Consider the following 27,755-nt stretch of genomic DNA (forward strand, 5'->3'; position numbering starts at 1 on the left):
GTTGGGACCTAACATTATGTATGTAGTGCTCTAGCCAAAGAAGCATAACCTGAATCTAATCATGAGAGATAAACAACAACAACAACAACAACAAAAACAACAGAAAAATCCAGCTTGGGTAGCATTCTATACAACAACAGATCTTTACTCTTCAAAATGCAGTGCCATAAAGGATTAATAAATGCTTAAGCATTATATCAGATTAAAGGAAACTAAAAGAACATGACAAAGAAACTAAAAGGCTATGACAATTGAACATATTTTGTGACCCTGGATTGGATCTTGGATTTTTGAAAAACTGCTATAAACAATATTGAGACAGTGGTGAAATGTGAGTAAGTGCTCTACATTATATACTTGTTTTATATCAATGTTTATTTAAATCAAAATTTCCTAAGTTTGATCGGCATGTCATGGTGAATAATAAATAGTCTTAGCAGATGCAGGAAGAAATATTCAGGAATAAAAGAGGCACCTAGCTGCGGAAGTATTTTACCGTCCGTCGCTTACTTTCAAGTAATTCAGAAAAAGCTATATATATATAGCAAAAATTAGTAAATTCAGGTAAGAGCTTTATAATGCATTGTGCATATTTGTCAAAGTTCTGTAGTTTAAAATTGTTTTCCAAACCGTTAGAAAAACAAAGTGGATAGTCTGTAGTAACTCAAATTGTGCTAAGTGCGTATGTTATGGCTCTCCGAAGTAACAGAACCAATAGATACACATGTAATGACAAAGCGGGGTGGGGGGGGATTGATTAAGGAATTAGCTGGTGCAATTGTGGGAGCGGGCAAGTCCGCAATTCCTTAAGCGGCTGGCAGGCTGCAAACTCCAGGCAGAGCTGACGTTGCCAATCTGAGCCTGAAATCCACAGGTTGGGAACTCAGGCGTCCATGCTGCAGTCTGGAGGCAGAATTCTTTCTCTTCAGGAAAAGTCAGCCTTCGTTGTTAAACCTTTGAGCTCCTGAATGAGGCACATGCACATCATTAAAAGTATCCGCTTTATCAAAAGTTTACCGATTTAAATGTTAACCATGTATAAAAAAATACCTGCACAGGAACACCTGGACTAGACTAGCGTTGACCAAACAGATGGGTACCATATCCCAGCCACGCTGACACATAAAATTAGCCATCACGGAGGACTAAAAGTGCAAAATAGAATATATTTAAAATAATTATTTTCTAAAAAAGAAAATTATTGAGTTTTTAGCATAAATGCATATTTGTATTGTTAAAATCTCCTCTCTATTACACACATTCATTCTCTCTCTCACACACACACACACACACACACACACACACACACACACTGAAGCAAGACAAGAATCAAATCTACTCAGGCAGGGGCACTTGGGTGTCTTAGTCAGTTAAGCGTCTGACTCTTGGTTTCCGATCAGGTCATGATCTCACAGATTGTGAGTTCAAACCCCACATCGGGCTCTGTGCTGACAGTGCAGAACCTGCTTGGGATTTTCTCTCTGTCTCTGTCTCTGTCTCTGTCTCTGTCTCTCTGTCTGTCTGTCTCTCTCTCTCTCTCTCTCTCTCTCTCTCCCCCCCCCCCGAATAAATAAATAAACTTAAGAAACAAAATCTACTCAGATGATTGTGCTGCATTACCAGGAAACGCTGGAAGCATTGTCCACAGAAACAACCAATATCCAGTGTCATCTAGAACAATCTACCTTGACCAGTAGCTGGATCAGTCCAGCAAAGCGACAGGGTATTCTGCCTGACAAAGTCCTAACCTCCAAGTACATTTCTCCAGCTCTCTCGGAGATTCTGTGAACTACCGTCCCAAATATAAATTTTTTTCAGTACTTGAATCAGCAAGAGCCATCTTGTGTTGCTTGCAGCTAAGAACACTGACTGATTCAGAATATCATATCAGGAAAAAGGTGCTAACATTTGACTTTGCCTAAGGGATGAAGATAGGGCTTAGCAGTGAGGATCCTATTATCATAAAATGGGAAATTGGTAAACCTTGCTATTTCGTTGCAAAGTGCTTACAAGCATTGTAAAATCAAGGAAAAACAGGACGACCTTGAGAATTCTGCGTGAAGTGAGAGACTTATTACTGAACACAGAGGTGCCTGTTGTAAAGAAAGGCACCAGCTTAGGTGGAAGGCAACCCCAGCGGAGAGCTGAGGGGGAGGATGCAGATTTAGCAGAATATAAACCTAGGACAAGGAAAAAGCCAAAGCTCCCCCGAACTTCCTACAGGCATGTGGAGGGTTCCTTCCTAAAACAGAAGTCTGTGGAGTCGGGTGGCAAAAATCAGACGGTGAAACTGAGGGACCTGTGGCCAGACATCCCAAGTTCCAAAACTCAAAGGGTTCTTTTCTGATCATTAACCAGTGGAAGCATTTAAAAGGAAATATATTAAATTTCAAGGGGTCAGTACTGCCAGAGCAACCTCAAATCTGGACGGTAACGATCTGCAACCATTCAAACCCAAAATAATCCTCGGCTCCCTAAATATCTCCACCTGTAGGAAAAGGTTGGTAAAGTTATGCATGCGCTCCCAAGGGCATTCCTTTTTTTATGCTTCTCTATTTTGAGACTGAGAGAGAGAGAGAGAGAGAGAGAGAGCGAGCGAGCCAAAGAGAGAGAGTCAAAGAGAGAGGGAAAAGGACAGAGAGAGAGTCCCAAGCAGGCTCTGTGCTGTCAGAGCAGAGGCCGACACAGGGTTCGAACTCAGGAACCTTGAGATCATGACCTGAGTCAAAACCAAGAGTCAGATGTTTAACCAACTGAGCCACAGGTGCCCGGGAAGAGCATTCCTAAAGGCAATCATGTGCGCACGCGCACATACACACACACACACATACACACACACACACACACACACACACACACACACACACACACAGAGGCAGGGAAGTCTGCCGCAGAAAACAGAACCAAATGCTTGTAGACTGCTGACCAAAACCAAACAAAACACTACACTGCCTGGGGAGAGCAACATCACTTCTGTATCCAGTAGTATGTGGTGTCTGAGTATCTGTGTTGTTTCCCCATCTTCCCTTTCACAAATAGAAGTTTTTATTGTAGTTACTCCATTCATTTATCACTATGGTAAATTTAGTGTGTTGAGATAAACCATACATGTTTCTATCATTCCCTGGACTGTGAGAAGTTTCAGGAAGGGGCGGTGGAGAGGACTGCCCATCACCTGGAGGCCCGAGACTTCAAGTCCAATTAAGTATATGAATGAGACTTAGACTTACTTTCCTTTTTATCAAAGGAATGAGTGACTTCACAAGGATATAGCTATTTATTAAAGCCTATTTAAGATGACACTTGAAAATAGGCATTGAGTAGGCAAGCAATGACATCTGCTACATGTACAGAGCATCATGCCAATTTAAGAGAGAGAGAGACAGAGATACTATACATGTATACACATACGTACATCTATGTATATTTTTACATATACATAAAGTCTAGAGAACAACGTGGATGGGCACATACCAGGCTATAAATATTAGTTACCTAAAAAGGATAAGACCAGGGCCTGAGGTGGAAAGGTCACTTACATTTTTAAATACATATGTGTATTTTTCAATTTTTATAATATGCACATGATACATTTAAGATTCTAAATAACTGAAAAAGGATTAAATGTCTTTAATTAGCAATAAAAGTTACAGTTAAATGACAAATGAACTCCAAATATCCAGTCAGAACAGTGCAAGAGAAAAGTAAGAAGGCATATTAGCACGCATGTTCTAAGCTCTCTATAAAATGGAAGTACGTGTTTTAAATAAAAACAGAAACATGGCCGGCATACCAACAACTTTCAATAAATGTGGAATGTGACTGCTAGCAATTAAAATTAAAAATCTAAACTGTCACAAGTGACTTACTTCCAAGTATGTCTCAAGACTTTCCTTCTTTTTTTTAATTTTTTAAATGTTTATTTACGTTTTGAGAGAAAGAGAGAGAGCACAAGCAGGAGAGAGGCAGAGAGAGAGGGAGACACAGAATCCCAAGCAGGCTCCAAGCTGAGCTCTCAGCACAGAGCCTGAGGCAGGGCTCAAACCCACAAATGGTGAAATCGTGACCTGAGCCGAAGTCTGACACTCAACTGACTGAGCCAACCAGTCGCCCCAACATTTCCCTTCTTAGTTTAAAATTGTGTGCTTAATCTCCATATTTGCCCTCTGGACCTCCCATTTTTTGGGAAAAGCATTAAGCAGCAACAGAAAACAGTATTTTGGATACTTAAGCCTAACACAATTAATTTCAAATAGATCTAATGTTGGTGAAACAAGAAGAAAGCCACTATTCTCTGCCATCTTATTATCCAGCTTCAGAAATGGAAACAGCTGCTTTACCCTTCAAATCGAAGTACAATTCCAAGGATGCATATCTCATGTGAATCAGTTCTGGAAAACAGCAACTTTCCTCGCATGAGGCCCGACAATATGGACTCCATCTTTGGCCCTCCATCTTGCTGCCTACACAGTGACCTCGCTGGGGCTACACATTCCAGGCCCTGTGCTGGTTAATGTATGCCCTGACCAATCAAAATTGCACTAGCATTCTTCTCAAAGGTAGAACAAACTATCCTAAAATTCGTATGGAACCACAAAAGACCCCAAATAACCAAAGTAATATTGAAGAAGAAAATCAAAATGGGAGGCATCACAATCCGAGACTTTAGCCTCTACTGTAGAGCTGTCATCATCAAGACAGTATGGTATTGGCACAAAACAGACACATAGACCAATGGAATAGAATAGAAAACTCAGAATTTGACCCACAAAGGTATGGCCAGTTAATCTTTGATAAAGCAGGAAAGAGTATCCAATGGAAAAAAGACTGCCTCTTTAACAGATGGTTCTGGGAGAACTGGATAGCAACATGCAAAAAAATGAAACTAGACCACTTTCTTACACCATACACAAAAATAAACTCAAAATGGCTGAAGGACCTGAATGGGAGACAGGAAACCATCAAAACCCTACAGGAGAAAGCAGGAAGCAGCCTCCTTGACCTCAACCGAAGCAATTTCCTACTCGCACATCCCCAAAGACAAGGGAATCAAGAGCAAAAATGAACTATTAGAATCTCATCAAGATAAAAAGCTTCTGCACTGCAAAAGAAACAATCAAGGAAACTGATAGGCAACTGATGGAATGGGAAAAGATAGTTGCAAATGACATACTGGATAAAGGGCCAGTATCCAAAATCTACAAGGAACTCTCCAAACTCTACACCCAAAAACCAAATAATCCAGTGAAGAAATGGGCAGAAGATTTGAATAGACACTTCTCCAAAGAGGACATCCAGATGGCCAACAGACACATGAAACAATGTTCAACATCACTCATCATCAGGGAAATACAAATGAAAACCACACTGAGATACCCCCTCACACCAGTCATAGCGGCACTCTCAACAATAGCCAAATCATGGAAAGAGCTTGAATGTCCATCAACTGACGAATGGATCAAGAAGATGTGGTGTATATATATATATATATATACACACACACACACAATGGAGTATTACATGGCAATGAGAAAGAATGAAATCTGGCCATTCATAGCAACATGGATGGCCCTTGAGAGTGTCATGCTAAGCGAAATAAGTCAGGCAGAGAAGGACAGATACCATATGTTTTCACTCCTAAAGGTAACAGGAGAAACTTAGAAAAGGACGCAAACCATGAGAGACTCTTGAATACTGAGAAAAATCTAAGGACTGATGGGGAAGGGGACACGGGGAAGGGGGGTGATGGGCATGGTGGAGGGCACTTGTCAGGATGAGCACTGGGTGTTACATGGCAACCAACTTGACAATAAACTATAAAATAAAAAAAGGAAAAAAAGTTAATAAATAAATAAATAATATTTAAAAAACCAAAGTTGGATTTTTATTCTATTCTGTCACCATCATTTCAGCATGTGTGAAGCTTATTTCCCTTGATGAGACCTTATTTCCAATGTCTGAGGAACTCATCACTGGGGAAAATCTAAATTCATCTCAAGATTGCTAAAAGTAAGAAGGAGGACTTAACATATTTGCAAGTTTATATTGCAACTCAAGTAGATTTAGCTACCATTTTTTTTAAACAAACCTGATTTATTATACTAAGAGATGAGTTTGTCATCTCTAAGTCTTGGATCCAGCCGAGCCAGTCCAATAACAAGAAGTTTTTATTTAATGAGACAATTTTTTGTAAAGCCTAACCCTTGATAAATAGCAAACCTTACTGAAAGGCTAGTCCAGGATTACCTGGAACACAGAGGAAGATGTTACCTGGGAGAGGAGAAATGCACACCTGTAGCCATACCTTTTTATAACCTTGCAATTGCAAAAATGGTGAGAAAGAGCCGTCTCACCCCTTTGCTCCAGGACTAGATCTATGTCTGCAACAATATTCCATCAGAGCCCTTTCACACGCCCAGGTATGGACGACACAGCCACAGGATTCCAGAAAAGATTTTGGCTGAGATTCAGACCAACTATTGCTTTAGTAGTTACACATTTATTTCACTATGTACTAAAAACAAATAAAATATTGAAAATAAAATTAGCATGTGGCCATATGGATATTTTTAAGATAGATACTTAATTATGTAAAATAAGTGAGTCAACGTAAAGAAAAATATCAACAATTTGTGCCTTAAGATGTGGCACAAATAAAAAGGTGATAATCACATGGTTAAGATTGCGGAAATCATGACAGAGTTGCATACCCTCTGTCCTGAGGCCTCCTCTGACGTTACACAGGTTCCAGTAATACTGAGGCATCTTCTCTGACACTTTATAAAACTGTTTTTCCTTACGCTGCCGACCTCAGGCAGGTAGAACGGGTCCTGTACTGATCCTGTGACTTGCTCTACGATCTCTAACAGTTACTTAATTCCTCTGAAGTCCTTTACTTTATTAGCAAAATAAATGTAATTCCAGAAAGTAGAAAAGCAGTTGCCAGGCCCTAGAAGGTAGGGGAAATATGGAGTGGTTATAAAATGGTACAAAGTTAAAAAATAATAATAATATTATTATCAGAGGGAAAATAAAATTCATTAAGCAGAAAGGGAGAGGCTTAGGTCCCTTTGGTGGGGGAAGAAAAAAGAAAACACACATTTTGAAACAAGGCGGGGAGCATCTGTCCACAGCAAATTCCCTCAGGCCTAAGGATCCTCTTAAGAATGTAGCAGACCCCATCTACTCCCCCTCAGATTCCCCTGAGGAATTAGACACAAAACCTGACTAAATATAAGTAGACCATAAACTGTAAGACCCACAAAGAACAGTATGGCCTAAGACCACCTGCATACAGTGGAAATGAGCCAATGAAAAAGGACTGCCCAGGCATTTAGAGTTACTAGCCAGTAAGAATAGAACCTGACAAGAAACAAGGAGAAAGTAAAGGGGCCAACCACAACTCTACTAAATGAAGTCTCATGCCTGCAGTTCACAGGCGTCACTTACAAATGCCCCCTCTATGTAAAGAGAGCTTTCATCCTGATAAACTTTTGCCCGCTGCTCATTTTATTTGTGTCCACCTCTCCATTCTTTGAGGCAGTGAGACAATGAATCCCAGGTATTGAGGTGAAAAAAAAAAAACCATCTTGCAACAATTCCAAGGCTGATGTCATGGTCAATGTGGTAAGGTGAAAATATAGCAGTATAGGTAGAGTGAGTACAGTTTGGGTATATAATGGCCAATCAGGCAGTCATTCAGTGTGCAGTAGCTGAAGGATTTTGCAAAAACCTTTATTCCATTTGCTAGGGATGAATAACATGTGCTTCCAGTCTACCCCTTTCCCGTTCAGAGAATGATGACTGAGATTATCTTTAAGTCTTCTATCACAATCAAAAACTTGCAAATGAATTAGTTCCATTTCTGGAAAGGTGGAGTACATATACTTTTCCATATCCCTTCCACTAGGCATACGTAAAATCCCTGGGTATATTATAAGAAGACTCTGCAAGGTGGACAGAAAACAGACTGGCTTGGGACCTCAAGATTTGGGGAACACCCTATGATCCTACAGGTTTTCTTCTTGTCTTATATATCTCAGACATACAGTGTAAAAAACTGGCAAGTGGCAAATGCACTGGGCACAGAAAAAAACAGCCCCCCAGCTAAAACAAAAAAAGGATCTTCTGTCTAGCCAAAGAACAGGAAAGAGGCAGCCTAACAAGACCTAAAACTTTCAGATAAGAACTTCTACTCTGTAAGGTGGACATGATCACTGCTAGGAGGTAGCAAGACCTGCTCCTGATGCAGGATTGCTGCAGATCATTTAGGGGAACTGGACTTCCAGCCCACATCCAGCATGAACGGCATGGTGTCCGAAGAGTGGAGGTAAAGAATTTTAACCAACCACCCAGGGATAATGAAGTGATCAAAATAAGAATCCCAATGGGGTTTCTGTAGAATTTAGCAGCTCATTTTAAAATTCATATAGAGGGGCGCCTGGGTGGCTCAGTCAGTTAAGTGTGTGACTTCAGCTCAGGTCATGATCTCGCGGTTTGTGGGTTCGAGCCCCATGTCAGGCTCTGTGTTGCTAGCTAGCTCAGAGCCTGGAGCCTACTTCAGATTCTGTGTCTCCCTCTCTCTCTGACCCTTCTCTGCTCATGCTCTCTCAAAAACAAATTAAAAAATATTTAAAAAAATTTTTTAAATAATAAAACAAAATTCATATAGAGCCTGGGTGGCTCAGTTAAGCATCTGACTTCGGCTCAGGTCATGATCTAGCCGTTTGTGAGTTCAAGACCCACATTGGGTTCTGTGCTGACAGCTTGGAGCCTGGAGACTGCTTCGGATTCTGTGTCTCCCTCTCCCTCTGCCCCTGCCCCACTTGTGCTCTGTCTCTCTTGCTCTCAAAAATAAATAAAACATTAAAGAAAAATTTAAGACATATAGAAATATAAGGGCCTAAAATAGGAAAACATCTTTAAAAAAAAACAAAGTTGCTGCAGTAATTAACTACCTGATTTTAAGACTTATAATCAAGCTTCCATAATTTAGACAGTGTGATACCAAGATAAAGATAGAAAACTAGATCAGTGGAGGAGAATAAAGAATAGAGAAATAGATATATACTGACATAATTTGTCACAAAGCAGAAGCAGTTCAGTGGATAAAATCTTTGTGTTCTTGCATTAAGCAGTTTTTTCATTGATATAAAGCCAAAAGCATGATCCCTGAATGAAACAACGTCTTTAAAGTTAAACACTTGTGCTCTTCAAAAAGACCTTATTAAGAGTCTTGTCAGATTGGAGAAAATATTTGAAAGTCACACATGTGATAAAATACTTACATGTCAATATAAAGAACTCTCAAATTCAATTAAAAAAGCAAACAATCTTTAAAAACGTCCATGTGATTTGAACAAAAATTTCTCCACACAACATATATAAATGGCAGAAAAGCCACTCAAAATAGTTAACCATTAGAGAATTGAAAAATTAAAGCACAGTGAGATTCTTCCACACCCTTATCAGAACATTAAAGTTACAAAGAAAAAAGGGGGCACCTGGGTGCCTGAGTCCACTGAGTGTCTGACTTCAGTTCAGGTTATAATCTCACAGTTTGCAAGTCGAAGCCCGAGCTTGGAGCCTACCTCGGATTCTGTGTCTCCTTATCTCTGCCCTTCCCCTGCTCACGCTCTCTCTCTCTCTCAAAACTAAATAAACATTTTAAAAATTTGTAAATAGAAAAGACTAATAAAGTGTTGGCAAGGATGTGAAGAAACCAGAACTCCTACCCTGCTGGTAGAAATGCAAAACAGCCCAATCACTGTGGGAATAAAACTTGAATTTCTTTTTATGAAAGATAAACTTACACCTAATATATGATCTAGGCATCCCACTCCTACAGAAATGAAAATATATGTCCATATAAAGTCTTGGACATGAATGCTCACGTATATTTTTTAATTTGTAATAGCCCAAAACTGGAAACATCTCAAAGACACATCCATAGATAAACGCATAAACACTTTGTGCTAACCGGTACAATGGGATACTAATTTGCAATAAAAAGAAATGAATAATTGATACATGCAATAAACAATATTCATAAATCTAAACAGAGTGAACAATTACTCCGAGCGAACTCAGCCAGACAATAAAGACAAATTGTATTATGCCATTCATATAAAAATCTATAAAATACAAGTAATCTACAGTGACAGAAAAATCAATGGTTGCCTAGGGAAGCAGCAGAGACGAATGCAGCGGGAAGAGAGAAGGGGCGAAGGGCCTTGAACACTGTGCACCGTGATGACTTCATGTCAAGTTTATGATACATATGTCAAGTTTATCAGAGTATATGCTTAAGTATATACTGTTCATTGTACATCAGTTAGATCTCAATAAAGCCATTTAAAAATGCTTTTTAAAAATCCCAATATTAAAACTGCACCTCAGATTAATTAATCAGGATCTCTGGGGATGAGACCCATCTACGAGTGAATAGTGTTTAAAGCTTCCCCAGGTGACTCCAATGAGCCGCTAATGCTGAGAAGCACTGTGATACAGAGAGGCTCCGGGAAATAATCAAGGGAGAATGAGATCAGCTGTGAGGATACAATCAATGGGAAATGAAGAAGAATCCACAAGATCTGACTAGGAAGAAGATAGCCTCACGGAGAAAGGAGAAGAGATACATGTCAAAAAATGCTCTGACTCATCACGTGGACAAGATTAGCTACTCTGAATTCAACTAATCCTTTATTCTAAGAATTACACAGAAAACCTTCGGGCAAGACTCTACCAGGAGGATTCTATTGACTCTCTGACAGAGTGATGAATGACTTAGGTTCTGTAACAAATTTGTGGAGACAAAAACATACACATATATACACTTTGTTTCTATTTTAAGTTTTCCCAGGGAACCCTTAAAGAATGGAAAATCATGGCTTCAGATTAAACCAGTTCCTTCACAACATAATGTAAGTTGACACAGCTTTTATTTTTTCAATTAAAAAAATCAAGGCGAAAAGTAAACATCTTCATTTCTCTTATTTTTTATGAGACACAGAAGATAATACACAAACACAGATACCTTCTATTGAAAAACCTTGGAATTTTGAAGGATGATGAATGTTACTCCTACATCCAGGAAGATTACCAGGTTTTTTACCTGTGATCTCTGAGCTTCAGAAAAATGTAGACAATTTAATATCACATGCATATGTAAATTTTGAAGAGAGAGGGGCCAGAGCTTTTATCCACAAAGACATTGCTGACCTAAAAGGTAAAGGACAGTTACCTCAAAGCACGCGTATTTAAGCAGATTTTTATTCAACAGACTATATTCTTCAAATAAGAAACCATTTCCCTAGAGTATGGAGATTAGGGCTTAAGTTTATAAGAATGCTTTTGTAGCAAACTTACTGCTATATTAAACCAAACCCATTGAACAGCTCTTCTTACCTAGTTGTAAGAATTCCAGTTAATATATCAGCAAATATTTCTATCTCAATGGAGAGACGTATTTGAGGGATGAATACAAATCATCAACTATTCTTACTAAGCACTTCCTATGTATAGTTCTCTGCTGGAGTAAAGCCAGAAAAGCTAGGAATCACAATATTGGAAATTTTCTAACCAATTATACGGGAACAAGTGTTTTAACAGCGTTGTCCATCATTTCTCCTACAAGGCCAATTTCTCTGTCAAGTAAGTGGAAAATACATCTCAATGAGGACTATAAACCAGAATTTTTTTTTTATTTTTAAAATTTATTTTGAGAGAGAGAAAGTGGGGCAAGTGTGTCAGAGAGAGAGGGAGAGAGACAATCCAAAGTAGGCTCCATGCTGTCAGCACAGAGCCCAATGCAGAGCTCAAACTCACAAATGGTGGGATCATGATCTGAGCCAAAGTTAGACAGTTAACCAACAGAGCAACCCAGGTGCCCCTAGAACCACGTTTTAAAGTGTATTACTTTGATTCCATGAATCACAGGGGAGTCAGAGGCAAGTATCTATGGAAGGAATGTGAGTGCTCAGCAAGGTCACAGAGATGTTCAGCTAGTAAGATAACAAAAACTTGGGAGTTTAGGAAGAGTAAAGCAAATGAACATAGGGGGAGGGGAAAAAAAGAGGTGGAGGCAAACCACAAGAGACTCTTAACTATAGAGAACCATTGAAGGTTGCCAGAAGTGTGTTGGGTGTGGAATGAGCTAGATGGATGATGGGTATTAAGGAGAGCACTTGTCGTGTTGAGCACTGGGTGTTGTTATATGTAAGTGATGAGTCACTGAATTCTACTTCAGAAACCAACATTATACTATATATTGCCTAACTAGAATTTAAGTAAAATCTTCAAACAAACAAAAAAGAATTTAGGAAGAAAGTTGAAAAAGTTAATCCCAAAAAGAAAAGCTAATACAGATTTGAAGGAAAACATGAACATGCAGTATTTTAAGAACTGCCATGCCTTTCATCCATACAATTCACAAGAGGAGAAATTTACAAAATATTTTTCATCCACAAGCAACACAGATTCCTTCCACATAAGAAACATCTCGAGTCCCACAGTCAAGCTCCCATTTATTGTTCTAGTCACAGCAGCCTCCATAACAAATAACCTCTCTGCATCAACATTGTTATTCTGTTTCCTTGTAAGTTTCTTCTCACTCATCCTCAAATTTCTCCGATTGGTTAAATAAACACAATAATTATCTCACCATATGCATGTTTCTAGTATCTTACTTCCATTCTAATGAGCATTAAGGCAAGGAAAGTTTTTGGTCATGAAGTCTGCCCCAGTGTTACACTATCTTTACTTGCATATTAATTTTGGTTCTTTTCTCAACTCCCTGGAAGACACCACATTTAAAAACTTTTATTAGACTATCCTATAGTGAATATTAAGAGGTGGAAAAGGAACCACATTTAAATAAGAATGGTAGATTGCTAGGCTTGTGACCCAGAATGACAGATGTAATAAAAGCAGCTGATATTAGATAAACATTATATTCCTCCATAATTACAATTATAAATGTTCCAGAAGTAGATTTAAGGAGTTACTACTGGGATCTATGGCTTTAAAATGCTGCCTGATAAATTACAAGACAAAGATTAAATGACTTTACTCCTTGAGAATCACAGAGGCAATGCCTTGGGATTTAGATAGAAAGAAAGTAATGGCAAGCTTACAAAAACAGAACTAGGGTGTACAATCTAAAATAACTCATGATCTAGGCTAACTTAAAACATATTGGGGGAAAATGTATTGAGCAAATGGGAATACGTTCCATCCATTTATTTTTCTAACTCCCTCAGTCAGAACAAATCATGATACATCGCCTCTGCCAGAAGGGATGTATTGAAAATTACTGTTTAAAACGATGATCTCGGACAGTGGTTCTGAGAGTCTGGTCCCTGGATAAGCAGCATCAACATTTCCTTGGCATTTGTTTAAAATGCAAATTCTCAGACCCCACCCTACACTCACTGAATAGCAGGAATTCTGGAATAGAGCCTAATAATTTTTTTTTAATTTTTTAGTGTTTTTATTTTGAGAGAGAGAGAGAGAGAGAGTGAGCTTGGGAAGGTCAAAGAGAGAGGAAGACACAGAATCCATAGACAGGTCCCAGGCTCTGAGCTATCAGCACAGAGCCCAACATGGGGCTTGAACTCATGAACCATGAGATCATGACCTGAGCCAAAATCAGATATTTAACAGACTGAGCCATCCAGGCATCCCACAATTGGTATTTTAATAAGCCCTGCAAGTAAGTCTGATGTTCTCTAAACTTGAGAACCACTAGTCTACAAAAAGCCAAGTCATTTTTTGCTCTTATTGATTTTTTTTCCTTTTGGTATTAGCCTGAAGTGGGAGCTAGAGACAGGTAGAAACTATACTTTGTAGAAGACTATGCTTGAGTACTGTGTGCCTCTCCCTACATTGCTCTACTCATCAGAGAAAACTGCAGTTATTCAAACCAGATCATCCATCTGATCCTTATTATTTCTCTGTAAGAAACTGAGGAAAATCTATCTTTTCCATCCCCACTAACATGGACTTTGTTCAGACCTTCTTACATGAATTTTTACCCCTACCATTAATCCCAGCCCCTCCTTCTTTGGTCCATCCCCTATCACTACCTCTGTTAATCAGAACTGTGTATCTAAAACATAAATTTGATCATTGCCCTATTCCTGCCTTTTCAATGACTTCCCTTTCCCTGTTCTCTTGTCTACAGGACAACCTAAACCCCTTGTCATTTAAGGTCCTTCTTAACTATCTCAAGCCTAAATTTCAGGACTTCTCGCCCACCTTGCCTTGTCAACCTTCCGTTTTTCAAGCATCATCCACATCCTTGTTATTCCTGGAGCCTCCCAAAGCCTCTTAGGTGCCAAGGTCTAGACAGCTACAGAAATAACGTAAACCTACTGATGGACTTGTGGTTCCACAGATTCTTTCTTCCTGGCCATTCTCTTCTGTGCCAGTTCCTTCCCCTTAAGGAACTAAGGGTGTATCAGCTAATGTGGTATTCTAAACTGGGCCAGAGGATAAGCCACAGGCTAGTGCTCTGATGCTATGCAAACTTTGAGGAAGATCTTATGAGGGAAGGGTCTCTGCTCTTTTGCTAGTCTTTCCATGACCCAAAAAGTGGCAATTTCAGGTAGAAAATGTAGCAATAGTATTTTAGACCAGTGAGGAATATTTGAGCCTCCAAGCAGAATCTTTTAGATAAGATCACTCCAGTAGAGTACAAATAGATAAACAGGACCCTTCAGATAGGTGCCTTTATCATATCCCCTGAATTATCTAGGTAAATTCTAATTTCAGAAACTCTTTTCCACTGAACCTATGAACTACCAATTTAAAATTTTTTGCCATGTAAAATATAACATAGACCTTGCATCACCTGAAAAAGGCATTAAAGTCCTTTGAGTTTATGTGTTTTAATTTTTCATTTGGAAAATAAATCTAAATCTTTTGCATAACACATAAATAATTCTGACCATCTCTGAGATCCACATAATGTAAGAATCAAAAAAGCATTTGAGACATCTTCATTTCCCCAATGACAACAATAGAACAACTTCTATTTAATCTTCTTTAAGTCAGCCACAATTTGGGCAGATTGATTTTTATGAGTGTCTGACCAAACCTGAATATGCTAGAAAAATGGCTTTCTAATTTGCAACTAGAATGAAACTGGCACTAAACTCAATGGCTAGTGTCACTTTCCTCCATTCTGTCTCATAGCAAGATGAAAGTTGGCAAGGATTTTATTTCCTGCTGCAAGGTTTAAATTCTTCAATTTCTCAGTGATTTTATTGACAGGATCTAATGCTGATTCCACTCTAATGTAATGATTCTGGTGCCTGAAAACCACAAGATCAACCAGGATTGAACTCATGTTTTGTCTGCACGATAAGTTCCTTTCGGACCTGGACAATTATCATTGATATCCAACAAAGGAATGATAATGGCTCTTGGACAATGGCCATTGTTTGTTGTTGCTTTTGAGTTCAATTGTCCTTCTCCTTTAATATAAAAGGAAGTTTTCTAAGAGGGAAATTAAGAAAGTGAGAGAGAGGGTGATGATAAGAAGTCATGAAAGATTCATTCACAATATTTCTAAAACCATTTGAATTCAAATTGTGATCAATATCACAGTTCCCTGGCATATATTACAGGTATTTTATTTAATCAGTATTTAAAGTAATAGCAAATTTATAGTCTGGATTCCATGAACCAAGTATTTTCACTCAAAAAAACCATCATGATATCACAAACCTAACATCACTCAATCTGAAATCCACTACATTAATGAAGAATTATGTAAAGTATATTTTTACAATTTGCACAGTCTCCTCCCAAGTGAAAGTCTTTTTGTTGCCATCAAGTCTTCCAGATTACATCAGAATTTTTTTTACTATGGAGAGAGAGCAAAAAGAAATAAAGTTATAATACCTCTGTTATGTGCATAAAAGGACAATGGCTATGTCACATGATTAATGTAGTTATCCAGCATTGATGATGGGGACAATACAAGAAGAGGAAGTAGCCTTAAAGTTATAATGCTTACAAAGCTTACAGATCTGTAATGCTTACAATATTACACACACACACAATACCAAGATACTGAACAACACCTTGATCAAAGAAAGAAAATTCCAACAGGAAGAAAGCAACTTTAAAATAACCCAATTATTTTGGGGCACCTGGGTGGCTCAGTCAGTTAAGCGTCCAACTTTGCCTCAGGTCATGATCTCACAGTTTATGAGTTTGAGCCCCACATCAGTCTCTGTGCTGCCAGCTCTGAGCCTGAAGTCTGCTTCGGATTCTAAGTGTCCTTCTCCCTCTGCCCCTCCCCCACTTGCGCTATCTCTCTTCTCTGTCTCTCAAAAATAAACACTACAAAATTTTAAAAATCCAATATTTTACTTGTAATTTCTTTAAAAAATTATGGATATACCTTGATCAAACCCGTGCTTTTTAAAACCCCTTCTTTCTTTCCTTACCTACCCATGTCTCACAAACACCTTAGCTTCTCTCTCAGCCTACTCTCTCCTGCTTTCCCCCAAACTAATCTTACAAGTTCATCCAACAGGGTTCTGCTCCCTCACTCTTTTCTCCTGATTCTGTATCAACAAAGACTCAGAACATCTCATCTGTCAAAGCAAGACTCTTTGAAGGATGTGGGAGCAGAAAAGTGCAAATAATCTGCTATGGTCTGAATGTCTGTGCCCCCTTCTTCCCCCAGATTCATTATGTTGAATCCAGGGTGATGGTACTGGGAGGTAGGTCCTTTGGAAGGTGATTAGGTCAAGGGAAGAGCCCGCATGATGGAGACTGGTGCTATAATAAGGAGACCGTGGTGCACTAGCGCTTTCCTTTCTCCAAGTGAGGGCACACAGAGAAGGCTCAATCTATGAACCAGAAAGCAAGCCTTCACCACACACGGAATCTGTTGGCACCTTGGTATTGGACTTTCCAGCTTCTAGAACTATGAAACAAAAACTTCTGTTCTTTATAAGCCACACAGTTTACAATATTTTGTTTTAGCACCCAAATGAGCTACGACACTAGCCAAGCCAGAATCCTCTTTAGAGATTAAGGGATTCATCTATGACTCATTTCCCTCATATATTGACCTTCTAAGAAATTATCCAAAATACAGTATCAACACCTATTTTGTCACTCTTTGGTTTACTTTCATCTGAGACAATGGGAGTTTACAGTTACCAAAATAAAGCTAAAATTTACCCACTTTTAAGTTAATATTGGGTAAATTAAGCCATTTTTAAGAAGATGTAGGGAAAGATACTTCCAACTTAGACCATCAGAAATGTATTGCAGTTGCAAAATGTTAGTGAATTATTGTGACAAATACTTCCCCTTTGCACTCAAAGTCTTGCACTTGATAGTTTCTTAATATATCTTGATTAAACTTTCAAGTTATTTTCCTTTCCCAAGTTTTTCAAGTACAGCAATTCTCTTCAACAACAACAGCAACAACAACAACAACAACAACAATTCTTTAAATGTGTAAGATGACTTAATGAACTTGGAATTGTTTCCAACTCTCTAATTGCCCTTCCATGGTACCTGTGTATTTAAAAAGAAATTTATATAGGGGCACCAGCGTGGCTCAGTTGCTTAAACATTCAACTCTTGGTGTAGGCTCAGGTCATGATCTCAGTGTTCGTGGGTTCAAGCCCCGAATCAAGCTCTGTGCTAACAGCACGAAGCTTACTTGGGATTCTGTCTCCGTGTCTCTCTCTCTCTCTCTCTCTCTCTCTCTCTCTCTCTGTCCCTTCCTGCTGGCTATCTCTCTCTCTCAAAAACAAATGAATACAATTTTTTAAAAATAAAAAATAAAACATTTATTTATATAAACAGAAGATAAACAACTGCCAGTAGAAGCCAGGTATTTCTAGAGCATCTTTACCATAGGAAGTAGAAAACAACCCAGCAAACCCATTAGTGACACATCAGCTGAAAGATGATGAGAAATGATCAGAACATGTTATTAAACACATTCTATTGTACTCTGATTCTTTAGAGAACTCACCCATCCTCTCTAACTCCTACTACTCTGTGCAGATGTTTCTACTACACTGTCCCCACCCAGGTGCAAAATGAGTCACTGATTTTCACTTGTCCAAAACTGAATATATGCCAGATAAAAGGAAGATCTCTGGATAAAATGGATTCTAATGAAAAAATGCAATCATATGGGAATCCACTTCAATTACTTTTAGAAGAAAAGATTCAGCTGTTAATGACTAATGCAATTTCTTTTTTAATGTAGAAAAGAAGAGATGTTGATATCCTATCTTTATGAATTTTCTAGGGCTCTTTCTCTCCCTCCTTTTTCCTGTAACCTGTTCCGTGTCCGCGTCTTCGTAATGGTATGTTCCATTGTTTCTAAAATAAAATCAGGGGCACCTGGGTGGCTCAGCCAGTTAACTGTCCAACTGAGATCAAGCCCTGTGTCAGGCTCCACGCTGAGGGAGGAGCCTGCTTAGGATTCTATCTCCCTCACTTCCCCTCCCCACTCACAGGTGCTCAACTGCTCTCTCCCTCTCTCTTTCAAAATAAATAAACTTTAAAAAAAATAATTAAAGAAAATAAAATGTTAATATCAATTTTGTCTGTACAGAAGTGAGGCATGCTTCCTTGGTTTGTTTTTTACTGTATGCTATGTTTTGTTTTGTTTTGTTTTGTTTTGTTTGCAGGAGTAGATCCATCACTCATCCCAACAAGTGTCCTCTTTAATGCCCAACACCCATTTAACCCATCCCTCTGCCCAACGCCTGCTTAGCAACACTAAGTATGTTCTCTGTAGTTAAGAGTCTCTTATAGTTTCCATCCCTCTCTGTTTTTATCTTATTTTTCCTTCCCTTCCCCTATGTTCATCTGTTTTGTTTCTTAAATTCCACATATGAGCGAAATCATATGATATTTGTCTTTCTCTGACAGACTTATTTTGCTTAGCATAATAGTGGAGTTATTTCTAGAGAGTGTATTGTAATCCTGGAGGGTGAATGGGGGGATAGTTGAAACATCAGCAATGTTCTGGTCTCGAGGCTGTCGAACACAATAGCACTATGGGATACAGAGCCCATGATCCCCCAAAGGACAGGTTAGTATTGGAACACCTGCTGTAACGCCCTGACATTCCTTGAAACCACACGCACGCTCTTCATGCCTTCATGCAGCCACCAGACCTATGTCTGGCTAATGTCTAAAGATCCTTTGTGTTCTCTTTCCTTGCTTTGATATTCTTTGATACATCTATCTAATGAATTATGAAACAAAGGCTATGTGCAGGCTGCTGCTGCTGCTGCTGCTGCTTGCTCTCTCACAGAGGCAGCCCTGCACCTGTCTGGTATCTGAGAACTTTTTCTTCAGTGCGCAGCCACAATAATACAGTCTATTTTCATCCACATTGTTGCAACACTCCCTTTTTTAAAAAGACGGTGAAATGCTGTACTGCCATCCATTCACTCATTCAACAGAAAGGTGTTAAATGACTACCATGTTCCAGGCTCTGTGTCAGAACTGAGGATACGTGATAAAGAAAATAGTTAAGATTTCCAAAATCGATAGCACCTGCTCTGTAATGGAGGCGCTAAGCCAGGGGTTGGCAAACTATGGCCCATGAGTTAAACCTGGCCCTCCATCTCTTTTTGTAAATAAAGGTTTGTTGGAACACAGCCATGCCTATTTGCTAGAATAACTTAGTTAAGCACTTGTGGTGAAGAACATATGACTCACAATGCCAAAAATATCTATTCTCTGGCCCTTAAAGGATAGTATGCCAACCTTGGGGCTACACAATAAAGAAATAAATAATAAACATATAATTACAAATGGTGATAGGCATTATGAAGGAGGCAAAATGTTGTGAGGGAAGAAAATGGGGTGGGGGGATAGAGCTGCTTGGAAACAGCGATCTTCCTCAGATGGTGACACTTAAGCTTGGGGATTAAATGGTGAGAGGAGTCAACAGGGTAACACACAAAAGAAATGACAAAACCAAGCAAGGAGAACAATATTTAAGAATGAAGTAACATTGTGCTTTGGAACAGATCATTTGAGTTAAAATCCTGTATCCAACAGTTGCTAATGGAATGGCCTTAGGGATATTTTTGTGCTATGGTTTCTTCATCTATACTATAGACCTAGGAACAGTCTGTCTGTATTTCACTGGAAGCGTGACTGTATTAATATATGTCCAGTGCTGAGGACAGTGCCTAGTACATAATAAGCCTTCAAAAATATTGGTTTCTGCTATTGTTATTAGTACTGATCTTGCCACTATCATAATTCATATTCAAAACATATTTTGTGACTAAAAAGATTTTGGCATGATCAAGGAATCAATAAAAGAAAATTATGATGGGGGAGCCTGGTCAGCTGCATGCAACTCTTGATTTGGGCTCAGGTAATGATCTCCCCGTCATGAGACTGAGCCCTGCATGGGGCTCTGCACTAGTCCTGGAGCTTGCTTAAGGTTATTTCTCCCTCTCTCCTTGCTCCTCCCCTGCCCATGCTTGCTCATTCTTTATTTCTCTCTCTCTCTCTCTCTCTCTTTCTCAAGAAAGAAAGAAAGAAGGAAGGAAGGAAGGAAGGAAGGAAGGAAGGAAGGAAGGAAGGAAGAAAGAAAAATTATGATGGATTAAAGTAGACAAAAGGGAGAGAAACAGGAGAGGAGACAGAAGAAGTAGCCATGGTTCATAGTTAATTGTATTTCTTTAAGCATAATGGCAAGTCACTGAAGGTTCTTAGTCATGAGAGTTGCTTATGTTTTGCAAAGAGCTCCTGAATGTTTATGGAGAATACATTGAAAGAAGATAGAAGTAGAAGGGGGGAAACCCATGAGCACGGTACTGTAGTAGCCCATACAAGAAATACCGATGTTCTAGAAAGACAGCTGTAGGGATCAAGAGAAATGGATCAATTCAAGATATTTTTAGGAAGTAGGTTCAGGAGGATTTGCCAATGGATTTAATATGGTTGGTGAGGAAGAACAAGGACTCAAAAATGCGTGTAGACTTCTACTGTGAGCCACTAGATGGACTGTACTATTATGAGCAAAGACAAGAATAAATGAGAACACAAAGGCCAGGGGATAAAGTCGAGTTTTCAGCTTTGGATACTTTAGCTCTATGTCGCTTGTGTGGCATCCAAATGGAGATATTAAAAACTTAGTGGGACATCTGGGTCTTCGTGGCCTATTACAACAAGTTTACTTTGTTCTTATGATACACATCTAGTGTGAGGCGGCAGGAGCTCTGCTTATTGTAGTCTCTCCGAGTGTTAATCAGCTCAGGCTGCCATAACAAAATGCCATACACCAGGTGGCTTGAACAACAGAAATGTATGTTCTCACAGTTCTGGAGGCTGGAAGTCTGAGATCCCAGTGCCAGCACCGTCAGGTTCTGATGAGAGCTTTCTTTCTGGCTCACAGATGGCCACCTTCGCACCACTGTCTTCACTTAGCAGAGAGAGAGGGCACTCTGAGGTCTCTAATAAGGACACTAATCCTATCCCATCAGGCCCACTCTTATGACCACATTTAACCTTAAGTCTTTCCTTACTCCAAATATGGTCACAGCGGGGGGTTAGGGCTTCGATGTATAATTTTGGAGAGAAGGGAGACACAATTTAGTCCAAAGCATTCTAAGAACACACTGATTAAAGCTTAATTTTATGTCTGTTTCTACAATCATGGCAGCCGTGGGAAAAGAGTTTAACAGATCACAAATTAGTTTACAAACCTTGTCCGAAGAAGTTATACACAACAACAGTTCTTCACCACCAAAGGGGACAGTCCAAAAACATAATTCATAAGTAGCATCAAGCTCAAAATTGAAGATCTATGGTGGTAAGGTTTTACACCAGGTCCACAGTTGGTTCCTCGTGATCTAGAAACAAAAGAAAATTTCTCTGTCTCACTGCTATATGCAATGGTGGAAAAGGAATTAAAAAACCTCAACAGGCATGTCCATTTAGAAAAAAAGAGAAAATGGGAAACACATAGGAAATATTTGTCTCTGAAATGCCCAAAATCTCACTGGGCAGATATTTTTGAAAACTCCTTATCCTGGGATTGAGGAATACTTCTTTTATTTTTAAGTCTATTTATTAACTGTGAGACAGAGTGAGCACAAGCAGGGGAGAGGCAGAGAGATGGAAGAGAGAGAACATCCCAAGCAGGCTTCTGTGCAGAGCCCGAATCAGGGCTCAGATGAGGGAACCATGAGATCATGATCTGAGCCAAAATTAAGAGTTGGACGCCTAACCAACTGAGCTATCCAGTCACCTGAGGACTACTTCTAGATAGGCCCCACTCCTGACAGGGATTATTGTTCTCTGTGCCCATGACTCCACTCTTGGCAGGAAGTGCTCTTCCTCTGTCCTTGGTTGTAGCTGAAATAATCATTGGATAATGTGTCCCTCAGGAGACAACAGCTTTATTAGACTGTTCCTGCCTGTAGATGGTTGGTAGTTTTTAGTCCAGATTTGTGACTGTTTTCACATTGAATATTTAGGCATTTCTTTTTTTATATGCATTCCTTATTAATTTTATTCAAGTCAGACCCAGATGCCACTAGCCACACCTACAGTTCAGACACATTTCTTAAATATGCTAGTTTATTTTTTCTTTCCCTTGCCCTGTTCTGTCTCTCTAATTGATTGCTAGAAACATGGATCAGGTCAGTTTTAGAGAGAGCCATACCTTTCATGTCTTCTATTTAAACAATTCTGTCTTTTTGAAAGGCATTTTTAGGTCCACAGCCTTAACTGAACCTTTCTGCTAAAAGGTCTTAATCCACTCAGAGGTTTAAACAATGGTTGTGACAGCTCTACCTTTGATTTAATTCTTGCCTAAGGCCATTTCAGTCAGTCTTTGTTGTTCAAAGTCCTTTTCATTTGTATGTTCCATTGGTTCAGGTTATGAAGAAATTTCAGGGTCCATACCTGAAAGTCCCTGAATTTCTTTATTCCTATTACCTTTTTTCTTGCAAAAGAAAACAAACAAACAAAGGTCTAAGTTTTTTTTAAGATTTATTTGAGAGAGAGAGGGTGCGCATGTGTGCACATGAGCGGGAGAGGGAGACACAGAATCTGAAGCAGGCTCCATCCAGGCTCCCAGCTGTCAGCACAGAGCCCGACATGGGGCTTGAACTCACGTACCATGAGATTATGACCTGAGCCGAAGTTGGACACCCAACCAACTGAGCCATCCAAGCACCCCGAGCCTAAATTTTTTTAAGGTCCTTGGTTTCCAGTAGCACACTGTTAAATGCAGTCAACAGTAACCAAACTATGAATGTTCTATTTCCAGCCTCTATTCCCCAAATTCATTGGATATATGATCTGCCTTCTGAATTACCACAGGCAAGAGTTTTACCAAATGTTTTGCCCCATAGCTTAACTCTTCCAGCCTCCAGTAACATCTTCTCTGCCTCCCAGGCCCTAAGTCAATGCCAAGTAGTTAGACTTGCTTTTCGACAACTCATGATTAATACCAGTTTCAGTGTGATGTAGTCTAGGTTATGCTATAATAACCAATCACCAAAAGAATCTTAGAGGCTTATTACAACCAAGTTTACCAGAGGATCACAGTTTGTGGCCAACATGGCATGGCAGGATCGCTCTGTTCGTGGAAACATTCAGGAACTGGTGGAGTATGCATTCTGATGCCTCCCTCCATGATCGCTGCAGTCTCGGAAAGAGTGTCACAAATCACATTTAGGCTCTTAAAGCTTCCACCTGAAAGTGACACATGACTTCTGCTTACACTTTATTGGCCAAAACAACGTGGCTACACCTCCCGTTAAAGGAGGTAAAGAAGGGAGATCCCACCATGTCCCCAAAAAGTTGATAACCCCACATATTTGTAAACATCACTAATGACCATGCTAATGACCTCCTTTATACAGACAGACTAGCATCATTATTGATGTGCTGGTGTATAGCATGTGCTCAATAAATGTTGCATAAATCAATGAAATAGGATTCAATACATACAAAAGGCAAAAAAAATGTTGTTAGTGACCTATATTTACTAGTTGCAAAGCTTTACACTAGTCACCGTATATCAGTTATACGCTGCAAACATTACATGTCCGTGCACATATGGAGGATAGATGTAAATAAAATAAAAGATACTTACTCCAACCATATTTTTCCAGATGGTAAGGGGAAAGTGCTCTAGTAAACTGAACTGTTAGTAAACTAAGTTTTAAATATAAAACCCATTTACTTTATTTACTATTTTAGAAGAACTTTCCATTTTGTTTTACTCAAACTTCTTGTCTTTGGTAGTGAATGTTATTTAACCTTCCTGGGCAACTGAGCATTCTTCAGTGACTCAGCTGTTATTCTAACTGGAAACATTTCCTGCGGCATACAGAAAATATAGGAGATTGGGAGTAATAGGTTTGGAGTTCCTACAACCTGAAACTTTTGCTTTAAAAAATCTGTCATTCTTACACTGTTTAGTACATAGTAATAAATCAGTTTAGTACATAGTACTAAATACATACTTATTTCCCTATAAAAGAATAAAAGCCATTTTAATTGATTAATGTAGCTATTTAGTATATTATTTTTAATTATGAGTTATTTCTAAATGATACATGCAATATATATGCATTATAAGTGTTTTAATACACAAGATTATTAGAGAGCTTTTGAAATGACTGAATTGGCCAAAGCCTCACAAACTTTATGAAAGCATTCTAAATTCCATCTCTCTATAAATGCAATCTCTTCGAGGTCAGGAGTTTTTTCTATTCACTTTATTCACTTTCTTTTTGCAGTTAGTGCTTATTGCATGTTCTTAAAGTTTGGAAATTTTAAAAAGATACAAATTTTTATATGAAATATGCATTACAGTTACTTTGATTCTCCCAGAATGGCTAACCAATAGTCTTGCACATAATGGATATTTAACAAATGTCTGCTAGGCTTAATTCAAAGAAAGGTTTAGAAAGTGGAGGTACAGTTAGCTGGAAAGACTAGGAAGTGAAGTATATTCTGACCACCACAAGGTTTTATAAAATGACCGACAATCAGAGATGAAGGGCTGTGTTTCATTTAATCCGACCACCTATCTCTTACTTGAAATCCCCCCTACAAAATCTCCATTTCGTTTCCCTGAAATGGGAAACTCTTTCTCTCTCAAGCAATTCTCTTCATCTCTAGAAGGAGATGAGAAAGCAGAAAGCAAAATACTGAAAGCAAAGCACATAGAAAAGTAGCAGTAAAGAAAGCATTAATTGACATAATCCAAAATTAGGAGTTAATATTTATGAGTACAAATTTCATGATTTATTTTACCCATGTTTCCTTCCTTTTATTTAGCAGAAAGAAATTAAAGTGCAGTATAGTTCAAACCAATATAATGGCTAGGTGCACCAAAGAACACAGCTATAAATTACAGAAGTATATTCTTGTATCATTAAGGAAGAAATGATTTTAAATTTGACAAAATGCTCTTCATTGTATATAGCAAGCAAGTTGTTCCTTGTGTAAAATGAATGTTTGGCTTCATGAGAGGGCTAACTCCTATTTCCTAACAATTTGGCTCGTATTTTTGTAACTACTTAAACTATGATTCATAGGCAGAACTTTTTAATTTAATTTTCTGAAATAATACCTAACCTATGAGAAAAACACTTGCAAGTTAAAAGAAAATTCTTCTACTTGAATACTATCAAACATTTTAAAAAATACAAAATCCTCATTCCACTCTGTATTTCTCTTCTCCTGCTGCACTGACTTACTAGGGATAGTGAGGAGAATATAGTTAATCTATTAATGCTGCTCCAGATTTACTGAAACCTCTCCCAGATTCTGTTCTTCTCACCTGAAGTTAGGACTTGGTTTTGGAAGAGACAGAAACACCACAAGCATTTCTCCCTGCTAGCCAAGATCCTAAAGCCAATTGCAAAAATGGACCCGAGATGTTTTCTCAATTTTCATAAGCTTGAAGTTTAAATGGATGTCGCAGCCCACCCATTTGAAAAGAGGTAGGCTTCTTTTACCCTTTCAGAAATCAACATAATTGGCAAACTAACGAGTGATGTATATGAATAAGTATTAACTTCCTAACATGTACAAAGCTGAAATCCTCAACGCCTTCTCTGTGGCTTCCTTCAGAGCACCTACCATCTCAGTTTTACCACCTGAGCACCCCAAACACAGGCGTGCACCCCTTTAGGAGCAGCCAAAGGAAAAGAGGAATACACAGTAGAAGAAGCAGCATCTAAAGACCAGGGCTAACATGTCTGTGTATCTGCTTAAAAAAAAAAAAAAAAAGGAAGGCACATATTGTAGGTCCACCTACATGACATTCGCATATAAATTACTGCATTCCATCTTCAAAACAATCAGGTGAAGCAGGTTTTATCAACTTTATTTGAACATGGTAATGGGAGATCTGGAATTAAACTCTCTCTCTCTTTTTACTGATTCCAATTCCAGGGCTCCTGTTCCTTTGCCCCCAGCTTATTAGAGGTATGGCTGACAATCACAGGGAAATATATAGATGAACCTTCTTAACAAGGATGCAAGGTAGAAAAAACAGGTTGCATTTATACTGACAAAAAGTTGAAATTATCCATTAAAGATAATTATTAAGGCTTCATGATGCCTCATGGTAAACAAATTGATGTTTCCACATCTCTAAGAATTACTGTACCTATTGAAGACATCAGTTTTTAGAGAAGGGGATAATAACCTTTATTCCCTTAATGATAATAATCATAAATTCTTATTTTCTTCTCAATTAGTTCACCCTAAGTTGGCAATCCTGCTTTCTTCCATGTTCTTAGTTACATAATGGGACATGCTGACACTAAGGAAATCACTGCACATTCATAGACCACACCCACAGTCTAGCACAACATTGACAAACCAAGGTTTTGGTAACAATAGTCAAACAGGACAGTGAGTGCATCTCCCACACCTGTACTAGATTAAATATATATTTTCATCAGATAGTAGTCCATAATTGAGACCATACTCTTGTTTTCTGGTAAAGTACCCAAAGATGTTAATGTATAATATACAATTTTCTGTAGTGGACTTTTCAGAAAAATATCTGCCTTTCCATTCACGCTATGTGAATTAATAAGAGTTTATTTATAGTCTTTGATTTTAACTGAGAGAATTTCCTAAAACTTGTACAATAGCCAATTTTAAATTTCTTATGCATTATGTGTGGCCATGAGGTACACCACTCAGATCCCTCAAGAGACCCTTCCATGATGAGTACGGTTGGCTGACAGCCTCCAGCAGCCACATCTTGGGATCCATGGCAGCATTCACACTGGGGTCCCACTCCCACTCTCCCTAGCTAATGACTAAGGACAGGAGAATACTAGAGCTAGACCCTCTCCAACCAACCCAAGACTCTCCTAAGAAGACAACTTTTTCTCAGGGACCCGAAAGACCACAAATTTCTCAGAGATGTGCAGTGGACTAAAGCCCTTCCTACCTAATCTTCTTTCCCTCCCTCCTTTAACTGGTGTGTCAGATGTACACTGTGGTCTGAAGACTCGTAGGTGCCTGTTCCTGCTCCCTCTCTATTCTTCAGAGCAGTTTCCCTCCATAAATGACTTTAACCTTTCAATCTATTGCATTTAAATTTTCCAAGTTTCCAAGATATTGAGATGATGTTAGAATTAGCGTCTTTTTAGCTAACTGTGCTTTGGGACTACTAGTCATCCAACTGAGACAAGATGAAACAAAAGGTGCCTTTTAGTTAGAGCTTTCCTCCCACTGGGAATTAATGT

General features: G+C 38.8%; 1 long non-coding RNA gene across 1 annotated transcript; it reads right to left on the bottom strand.

The window, feature by feature from the left end:
* Positions 1 to 403: 403 nt before the first annotated feature.
* Positions 404 to 21,864, bottom strand: LOC115293868. The gene is made up of 3 exons (XR_003909638.1): positions 21,726 to 21,864; positions 1,051 to 1,145; positions 404 to 964 (listed from the first exon to the last, which is right to left on the bottom strand). It is a non-coding gene; the product is annotated as an uncharacterized LOC115293868 (long non-coding RNA).
* Between the last annotated feature and the right edge of the window lie 5,891 nt (positions 21,865 to 27,755).

This window comes from Suricata suricatta, chromosome 6 (assembly GCF_006229205.1).
Source record: "Suricata suricatta isolate VVHF042 chromosome 6, meerkat_22Aug2017_6uvM2_HiC, whole genome shotgun sequence".
Taxonomy (NCBI): Eukaryota; Metazoa; Chordata; class Mammalia; order Carnivora; family Herpestidae; genus Suricata; species Suricata suricatta.